Source organism: Uloborus diversus, chromosome 2 (assembly GCF_026930045.1).
Source record: "Uloborus diversus isolate 005 chromosome 2, Udiv.v.3.1, whole genome shotgun sequence".
Classification (NCBI taxonomy): Eukaryota; Metazoa; Arthropoda; class Arachnida; order Araneae; family Uloboridae; genus Uloborus; species Uloborus diversus.
In genome coordinates, this window is record NC_072732.1 from 116474571 (window position 1) to 116485090 (window position 10520).

Below are 10520 nucleotides of genomic sequence, written 5' to 3' on the forward strand. Positions count from 1 at the left end.
GCAATAAAATACAGCAAAGATCAAACAATCTAAAAATCATTTACAACATATAAAATATTAAAGTAAGTCTTGCACACTCCTTTTAAATTTACCTTTGGTTTTTCAATTTCTTCTTCATATAACTCCTCATCAGAGAATTCTTCGTCCGACTCCTCTCTTTGCTTGAGTTTTTCAAATACTGCAACAGCTGCGTCTGACGTACGAAATTTTTTCCTTTGTACTAGAGGATGAAATTCCTCTTCGCTTTCTTCAACTTAAAATAATAAACAAAATATTAACAAATGTTTAATTTTTATTTTGGATATGCAGCTACATGTAGCAAAAAAAGGGGGGAGGGGCATTGACCACTTTTGATCATTTGTAAGCTGCTATCTGGTTTCAAATTAATTTAGACTTTTTTTTTTGTTTTAGCAATGTTTCTCGTTGCATTTTGCTTTTGTTCATATATTGTTCTTTTTAAAAACGGTCACAAAACTGTTTATTATTTTTACGGACAATATTTCACTAATTTTAAAATTAGTGATTCAGCATTTAAATATACTTCACTCTTTCTTGCAATATTTATTAATTGGGTAATACTTTTGAGAAGCAATAACAATGAGAATCAAACAAATTTTTTAGTCTTGATTTTTGTTAGTATTGTATTGTTACTTACAAACTTTTATTTATATGTAACAAATATGCTTTTACAAGTTTTTTCTTTTTTGTAGAAGAAGTTAATTAAAAGCCTAATAAATTATATTCATTATAATTACACTGTTAAATACATGGTAATCAATAGGGGGGATCTTGGGACAATAAAAAGTTTTAAGAACCTATTAATAGCAGCGATATTTTATGCGTGTGTGTGTTTAACTCTCTAAGCGTGTGCTAATGCTACCATTTTTATAACTGCTCCAAATTGAATAAAAAATTTCTCAAATAAAAAAATGAAATATCTGAATGAGGTTTCTAACTAAAATTTTAGAAAAAGGTTGTTCAAATAGGATAATCCCTTTTCTGAAGATAGTGAAAAAAAAATTCAAGATTTTTAAGCTATTAAAAATAATACATACCTTCATCATTGTCCCTAACAAAAGCTTTACCTATAGCTATTATTGGAATGCCAACAGGTTTAGCCTTTTTAACAGAATCATCAATGTGTATATCTATTTCCACAGCATGACGAAACAATGGCGTTAATTCTTCAGAATCTGCATCAACTAGAATATATAATTTTTAAAAAAACATGTCAGAAATTTATAATTTTAGACTCAAGAATAAAATATCAAAATATTTTCAAATTATGTGCATTAAGAAGTTTACTATCAATATCCACTTCAATTTCATAAACAATGACCTGAAAAGTAAAGGAAACTAAAATTGAATTGAGCAATCAGATTTTATGCTTTTAGACAAATTTTGTGATAAAACAAAGTTTGATCAATCATCAGCATCAAAAACAGCTTTTACTTCAGAAAACTTATAATAATTTGTATGAGCAATATATCATTAATTTTGAAATTGGTAATTCTGCTTTTGAATATTTTACTCTTCCTCTTAAAATTTAACAGTTCAGGAACATTTGTGGTGAACAGAAATGACAATTAAGAGTCAAACAAAACTTGTTAACTTTGTTGTTAGTATTGTATTGTTACTTAAAGACTTCTACTTATATGTTACAAATATACCTTTAAGAATTTTTTTAATTTTTCTTCTTTTTTGTTATAAGAAGTTAAAAATTAAAAAGCCTAACATTTCAAAATTAATAAATTATACTCATTATAATTAAACAGGCATACATGGCAAATTAATAGCGGGTATCTTGAGACATAACAAGTTCTAAGAACCTAATAATAGCATTGACATTTTTTTAATTACAATTTTAATCAATAGATAGCAACAGAATAATTAAATTAGTGAGTGGGCAAAAAAGAAAGATAGTTTCATTCCTCAAAAGTAAATATTTTCTCATTCCATTTTTATTTTCTTAATATCAATTTATAAAGCTACTCAATTGAAAATTATTTGGTTACTGAATAGTAGATTTTAAAATGGCTGAGTTAGGAGAAAATAATGACTGCATCTAGATTTTCAACCAATTTTTTTTTTTTTTTTTTTCTATTTCTAAACAAGATAGTTAATTGCCCTGACATAAAACCAAACATAGTTTAAAAACAATTCGGGATTTTTTTTTTTTTTTTTTTTGTTACAAGAGAATACATTCTAATTTGTTGAATTTACATTCTGCAATGCTAAATTACAGGAATATTTTCCTACATTAACTGCATTTACAAATCAGATGTCAACTGAACTTCTGTTCATTGTGTATAGATGTATTTTTCTAATTCAGTATCTAAAAAAATATATATAAATGTTTTTTGGGATTAAATCAGTTCAAGTATTAAGACTTATCTGAAGCATGAAATATGCCCCTTGGCACAATGAGCCTGTTTGCTGGCACAGTTCACAATTTCTATCATTTCAATGCTTCAGAAATTTTTAGGTTTAAATTGTATTCTTTTGATTGTAAATCAGACTTTCAACGCAGAAGTTGAAAATTAAGACATGAAAAGTGTCCCAAATAATAATACTCTAGCAAAATTTATTTTATTGCAGTAAACTTGAATTCTGAAACACATTGGCATACAGATCAAGTTTTCATCTGGAAAGTACTCCAATAAAATATATGACATTTAAAGTCTTTGAAATTAAAAAAGGCAATAAGATGGCCTTCTTTTCATTATTCATAACATGAGACAAATTGTTTTGAGGAAGGTTACTTAAGTGTTCAAAGTGTTGCAATTTGTAGCCTTTCTTGTATACTTTATTCATACGATGTTTTAATAAAAATCCAACTTTTCTGGTTCAATAGTGCTTCATAAGGATTGTCATTCCTCACTCTTATTCATGACATATTAGTGATTTAGAATGCAGACATATAAATTAATCGGTCTGCTACTGTTCTAAGATCAAAAAAATTTTCAATTTACTGATCAACATAAAATTCAAATTTTGATGCTTGCTAGTTTAACAACCTTTTGGTCTCTTTCAGAAACTATTAATAGTAAACCTTTCTCTATTGTCCCAAAATTCCAGAGCCGTGTCCAAGGGGAGGGTTTTAGGGGTTAAACCCCTCCCATTGGGGAAAAAATAATAAAAAAACCAAGTGAAGAAAAGTGCACAGCTGGCTTAAAACTAACTTTAATGTTAAATTTTGTGTACAGCATTTTTTAAATCATATTTTGAAAATCAGTGGTGGAGGAACCGTTAAATGGGCTGTCAAACAAAGCATTCACTTTTTTTAATACTGCTTTTCATAAGGAGGTTATGATGACTTGGTCGTTTCACTAAAAGACATGAATGTTGCCGCTATGAAGATGCATTGTAATCTCGTTTTGGTAATGTAATTTGCATATGCAATGAACCCTTTCTTATTTAGTCTGCTTGTCTTAGAATATAAATCCTGAATGCATAGTATGTTACAAAAGAAATTGTGAATTTGTTTATAGTACTTGTTGCAATGTACCGCGCAGTAAACAGATAATAAAGTTTGAATCTAAACAAGAAATAAAATGAATAAATACTGAAACTACTAGCACAGCCAGAATTTGCCTTCTGGAAGGTGGGTTTCATAACTGTCCTTACATGTACAGTACAGCCTCGTTTATCCAGACTAACTGGGCCCAAAAGCAATCCGAATAAACGAAAATCCGCATAGTTCGAGTAATAAGCAAAAAACATTCTCAAATAAGCAGACTTATCTTTTACTACTGAAAAAAAACGATGTTTTCTACCAAAAACCTTCATAGTAACATTTCTCACAAATACTTCATCATTCATGGTTCAGCTGCGGTGGCTTCGGACTGACGCTTCAAGTACGCCATATTGTTTGTTAAATGAGTACTATACTTTATTATATGTTGTATGCAAGAGTTCTACATTTAATCGAGACAAAACCGGAATATTTGACGTATTTATATGTAGTTTCGTTATTGCAATCATAGTTTAAAATAATTGTTAAAGTAAATATGTTTTTGTTTAACTTGACAAATTTGATTTGAATAAACCGGAGATCCGGATAAACAAGGTTCTACTGCATATAAAATGCAATTATTGAATTTTTCGTATTAGCCCCCCCCCCCCTCCTCCCTACTAGGCCCATAAATGTGACCATTTAACAGAAATGAAATATTTGACACACTAACACACTTGACAATGAGTTATAGGTATTTGTTGTGTTTTCCTGACAATGCAGGTAAGAATTATTAAACATTGAACCCAAAACCCCTCCCTTTATGAGATCCTGGACACGGGCCTGCAAAATTCATATCACAAAACACAGAGCTGTGACCTGTAACAACGCACTCAATAACTATAATATTGAAATAGTTATTCCACAACTTAGTAAACGACAGCTCTATTGTACCACACCACACTATTAACGCAGCATAGTTCTAAGTTGACAAGAAAAGATTCTACAAAGTTAGTAACATATCGAATCAGCATCATTTACCAAATATTTTAATGAATACTTCCCACTCTCCCTGTAAGTGAATCGCAACTCAAATCTGATCAGACTTTCAAGAGAGGCATTCAAAAATTTCATTTATACTTTTTAAATTTAGTTCTCATTTTAATACACATTCATAACTGATGTTGATTAAAGTTTTGGATTATTTACTTTCATGAGGGCATCATTATTTTTGAATATAAGTACTAATTTGTGCAATTACTATCGAATTATTAATTCAGTCTCAGATATTACTGGAGTTATTTAAACTTTCTTTAAAATTATTGCAAATAAGAATATATCACTTCAGGCCCGTGTCCAGGATTTCATAAAGGGAGGGGTTTTGGTTTCAATAATGTTTCATTCATTTCTGCATTTTCAGGAAAACAACAGTGTGCCAAAAAATTATTCATTTCTGTTTGATGGTCACAATGAGGGACAAAACGGGGAGTCAAATTCCTAGAAGATTTCACTTTAAGTAATATTACCATATCTGTTATTGTATTTTTTTCGGTGGAACGTCGTTTATCGGCCCCCATTTAACCGGGATAAAATTTGTAGAGTTAAAAATATATACCAAACCCAGTGGCACGCTAGCCCATGGGGACTAAGGCCTACTGTGCTCATCTCAGTCTTCCTGACCAAGGGCTCTGGGGTGCTACACTGTAACAAATTTCAGAAACGTTTCTAGATATATCGGAAACGTCTCCGAAATAGTAAGAATCCTTCATCCAATAGCGAACTCCTCATTATTCAGAAAGCTTTTTGTTATTTCAAGAAATCTAGAAGCGGAAGTCAGGCGCAATGCTTCGAAACGTATTTTATCCTTCCAACACTGGCGCCAGTGAGTCGAAAATAACGAGAGCTTATTTTTTCCTTATATATGGTTGCTGCAGTCAGCAACTGTTTAGCATTGGATTGCTTGTTATTTCATGTCTAGAGAGTAGTAAATTGTGTCGAAACTAATTTTACGCCTTTGCATTTTGGGCTGCCCTTGATTTTTTAGACAATGTACGCAGCTATTAAGTTAGTTAATAACGATTTGCTTCTTTACAATTTCCGGTGCGACCATGATTACATATATATTGTGTGTTCAAGCGTGAATAGTTTCAACACCTGTTTTTATACTTAATGAAACGAAACCCTTTGGATTACTTATTCAGTCGTAATGGAGGTACTTAGATTTTCTTCCACTCATGTTCACTTGTAAGTATTAATGAATATTTTAAACATGTTGTTATATACATTTATATTTTTGTTGATTTGCATTTGATGAGGCTCCAATTGAAACTGTTTTTGGGTTTATCGAATTAATTTAAAGTTATCCTACATATACCTATGTGCGCAGTGTACTATTTGTTGTAACCAATTGAAACTGATTAATTACACAAAAGAAATAAGATTTATATTTGAAAAGCAATCACAGAAAAGTTATTTCGAAATACTTGGATATACATACATTGGTTCAAAAAAAAAAAAAAAACAATTGTTTAATTCATTAAAAATATGGTAATGCAAATGTTTTCTAGTATTGTAATATGCTTCACAAAAAATGTGCCAGTATTATTTATCTTTTTTTATTATAATTTATTCATTTATTTAAAAATATTTATACCATTAGAAAATGGCCCAGTTATCTATTAGTAAGCAACATAGTTATGCAATTAATTCATGTGCTTATTCATTTTGTTGAATGTGGTTGACAATAAAAAATTCCTTGACATTAGTTGTTCGGTAAATAACATTTCCTTCGTGGATATACTAGTTTAATATAGGACAGTCAGGAGGAATGAGTCAGAGGCAAAAATGGAACAGCTGCATTTACAAGCCGAAATAAAAAGAAATATTATTTCATGTCATTGTTTTAAAAGTGATCCTTTTTTAAATACTATGTTATTAATATACAATGTACATATGGGGAGAAGACGAGGGGCGTTCACCACGCAGACTGCCATTGACATTTTCAGGATTGCTTTTTTTTAAGGGGGGGAGGCGCTTTATAGCATTTTATGGGTTCACCATCACTCTCATGGTGTGGGGGGGGGGGGATCTCGTATATATGAAATGGAGTAATCATGCAATAGAATTCAATGTTTTAATAAATAAAATATGTAATGCATTTTGCGCACATTGTAAAAATAAAATCAGTAACCTATTTTGATTAAGTATTTATATTTGTGATGAACTGGAAAAGGGCAAGAACAGAAGAATCACCCCGAATGGTTCCAACAGGAGGACTTGGTGTCATATTTAAATTCACCAATTTCTCTGTTGGCACTTTTCGGTACACTTTGTTCGTCAGAGAAATAGACTTGACGCGAAGGGAAGGTAAGTTCTGTCAAATTTTATCCGAAAATAAAAGCTATCAAGTTTGATACAAGATATGTTTTTAAATTCTGCATTAAAAATACAATATGTTGATAATTTTGCCTTGAAAATATTGAGAGAAAAACTGAAGTTTAAGATTGTTTAACAAACAATCCCACTTTTGAGAAAGTTCCCCCCTCCCCTCCCCTGACGATTTTGTGAATAGGAATGAAACTACTATATTATTTCATAAATTTTCAAAAATTTATAACTGTGCATATGTTATGCTGTTAACCATGCTATTTGTCATTAGAGATTCAGAAAAAAAAATCCACGAATGATTCTAAAATTGTTTGTTTCATTGCTGTTAGATATGAAAGAACTGAAACTGATATGGTATGCAATACTATAGTAAAGAATTATATTTAAAAAAAAATCACGGAAAAAGGATTCTGAAATTGTCGGAAACGTTTTTGAAAATTGTTTGGAGAGTTCCGAAATACTCGGAAACGTTTTCGAAACTCTCATGAACCACAGCTGCACAGAATACTCAGAAACATTTCTGGAAATTACAGAAAGAGGATTCCGAAATACTCAGAAACGTTTCTGAAAATTACAGAAAGAGTATTCCAAAATACTCAGAAACATTGAAAGAGGATTCCGAAATACTTAGACACGTTTCTGGACATTACAGAAAGAGAATTCCGAAATACTCAGAAACGTTTTTGAAAATTTCATGAACCGCAGCTGCACGATACACTCAGAAACGTTTCCGGATTTTTTTTACAGTGTAGGCAGGTGTTCCGGTTAGGTGGTCAGCCTAACACATAACCCCCTGGGTTTAGTTCCCAAGCCCGCTTGGTACTCATTTTATCGGCCCTCCAAAGGGATGAGCCATTAAGTCAACACATAGGGATAGAACCCAGACCTGTGGCGTGGAAGTCTACCACTGAGCCACTGGGCTTCAAAAAATATATACGCACTTAAATAATAATTGTAAATTATGATTGCTGCAAGAACGGAGTTGTAAATGCGACAAATATTCGGTGTTTGTTTTGATTAAACATACAACTCCTGCATAGAACATACAATAAAGTATAGAACTACTAATTTAACAAACAATATGGAGATTTTGGAGCGTCACACTGACACCGCTGCAGCTGAACTATAAATGCTAAAGTATCTTCGAGAAACGGTACTATTTAGATTTGTTAGAAAACTTTGTCTTTTTTTGCTTTAATCTATACTAATATTATAAAGAGAGAGGGCGGATTTTTGTTTGTTTATATGTTCGAGGTAATCTCTGGAACCACTGCATCTATTTGAAAAATTTCTTCACTATATGAAAAGTGCTTTCTTACTGAGTGACATAGGCTACAATTCGAAAAAATCCAATAAACAGTTCTTTTTACTTCCTTTTACAAATGAACTGATATGTGCATCACATGACTTCCTTTTACTCCAATTTAATGTCATTTTCCCATTATTGGCAATTTTAATGTGATTCAATAGTTTACTCTCTGAAAAAAGATATGTCTTTTTTTCCAAAATATGATTTTAGTCGATAAAGAGAAGGCATTTCTAAATTTCTAGGAAACTTAAAAGGGGATGGTAAAAAAAAAAAATGCCGTGCACAAACTTCAACATTCAAGTTAATTTTAAGCCAAATGTGTTTTTTTCTTCATTTGGTTTATTGTTTTTTCACCAATGGGTGGGGTTTAACCCCAAAAACCCTCCCCTTGGACACGGCTCTGATCACTTCAGGGGTCGATCCAGCGCCAAACTGGGACCGCTTTGCGGCCCCTTTACATAATTCCGCATGGCAAAAGCGGCCCCATTCACAAAATTTGCCATCGCAAAAGCGGCCTCATTCACAAAATTCCGCGTCGTAAAAGCAGCCCCTTCACAAAAACCTATAAAAAGGCAGCCTTTTCACAATATTTTTTAACTGCAAATGTGTACGCATCTACGCGAAAGCCTACCCCTCTTCCACCTTCCCCCATTTTATCTGTTTGCCTGCAGCGTGAGGTGTTTTTGCATGAGAGCGTCAAAATGGGGACAGAAGAGGGACGCTTGTGATTGGTGGCTAGCCAAAATCCAAGAAAAATAATGAGCACATGATAAAGAATTGAAACGATGATTTTCTGATATTCCACGAGTGCGAAATGAAGACTGACTCATTTCACGCCACGGCAAATTTATCGCCTATATTCTGTTGGTTTGATTTGCTTCAATGACCAAATACTTCTGAATTAAATATTCCTTTGAATCATTTGTAACTTTCAATTGTGTCTCAGTTGCATGCATCCTTCATTTATTTATCCATATTATTTTGTCAAATTATGCACTTTTAATTCTCAAAATTAACTGCAAATTACAACCTTGCCAGTTGCAGATCTTCTGGTTTTTTTCCTTTCTTTTTTTTTTTTTTAAATTTTTTTAATATTCTCCTGTTTTTTCAATTCGTTTCTATTTTCTGCAGTTTATTTTGAAAAAGCTTAAGGCTCATAGTTGGGGGGGGGGGTTATCTTACGGAACAGACGAGCAAAATTTCTGAAAATTATTCCCGAATGAAGATTAAAAAGAACACTTGAAAATCTTATATTTTCCTTTTTTTAATCAATTGCATAGAAATTCGCATTGAATACTGGCGCATGCTGATGCAAATCGTATTGTATGGCAATTAATTAAATCCTGTTAGAGTATGAGTGACTGCGGGGGGAAACGCCGAACAACCGATTGGCGAAATTCCTTGTAGTCTGTAGTTGATACTGTCCGTTCTCGAAAGCTCACTTGACACGATTGCATTTAATGAAAAAAAAAGTGTGATTAGGCTAGGGGTACCCACTTTTTCTCATATTCTTTAGTTTAAAACAGCGTTTCTCCATCTTTTTTTGACACTCCGACCGGTTAAACTTCGTCAAAAAATTTCACGGACCGGTAGAAATTTTTACTTTTTTTTCACTAAAATAAACTAATCTGTTTTGTCTTTTGTTTTTTAACGAATGCCAGAAAGAAAAACCTTCTACTTAAAATAAACTTACAAAAGTTAATTGTAAGATTGTTTTTAATAACTTACACAAATTGAATGTAAAAATAAGCGCAGCTAATTTGTGTAAATTTTCATAAGCGAATAAATCTTGGAGAGAAACCACAAAACGTATGCAAAGTGATGGATATATTAATGCATAAAGTATTGTATAAAATTAGGAATAAAAATAAAATAAGGAAATTTTATTTTATTGGAAACGGGTATAATTCTTCGAGGACTGGTCAAATTTTCTCGCGGACCGGTGCCTTCGGAGAATTGCTGGTTTAAAATGCAGTATTCATTTTTTCTTTCCTGCTACTTTCTTGTAGACTACGTGTAGAAGCAAAAGATAACTTCTAAAGTCATGCTAGTTTGAGCGTACAGCTACAGTAAACCAAAAGAATAACGGTATCATTATTATTTATTTATTTTTTTGCAGTTTAATTCTCAGATTCCTTCTTTTATTGATAAAATATAATGCCAGCTGAAAAATATCGTCAGTCATTCTATTTAATCTTGCTGTCTTCTTAAAATAAATATGAAACTTCGAGATGAGCGATTTCACAATTTTTTAACGCATGTCCGCTAATGGTGAGCAACGGGAACAGTGCGCAAAAGAAGTTTTATTGAGTGGGATTTTATAAAAAGTTGTGGGAATCGCGTAATCTGCAGACGATAAATTTTTTTAAA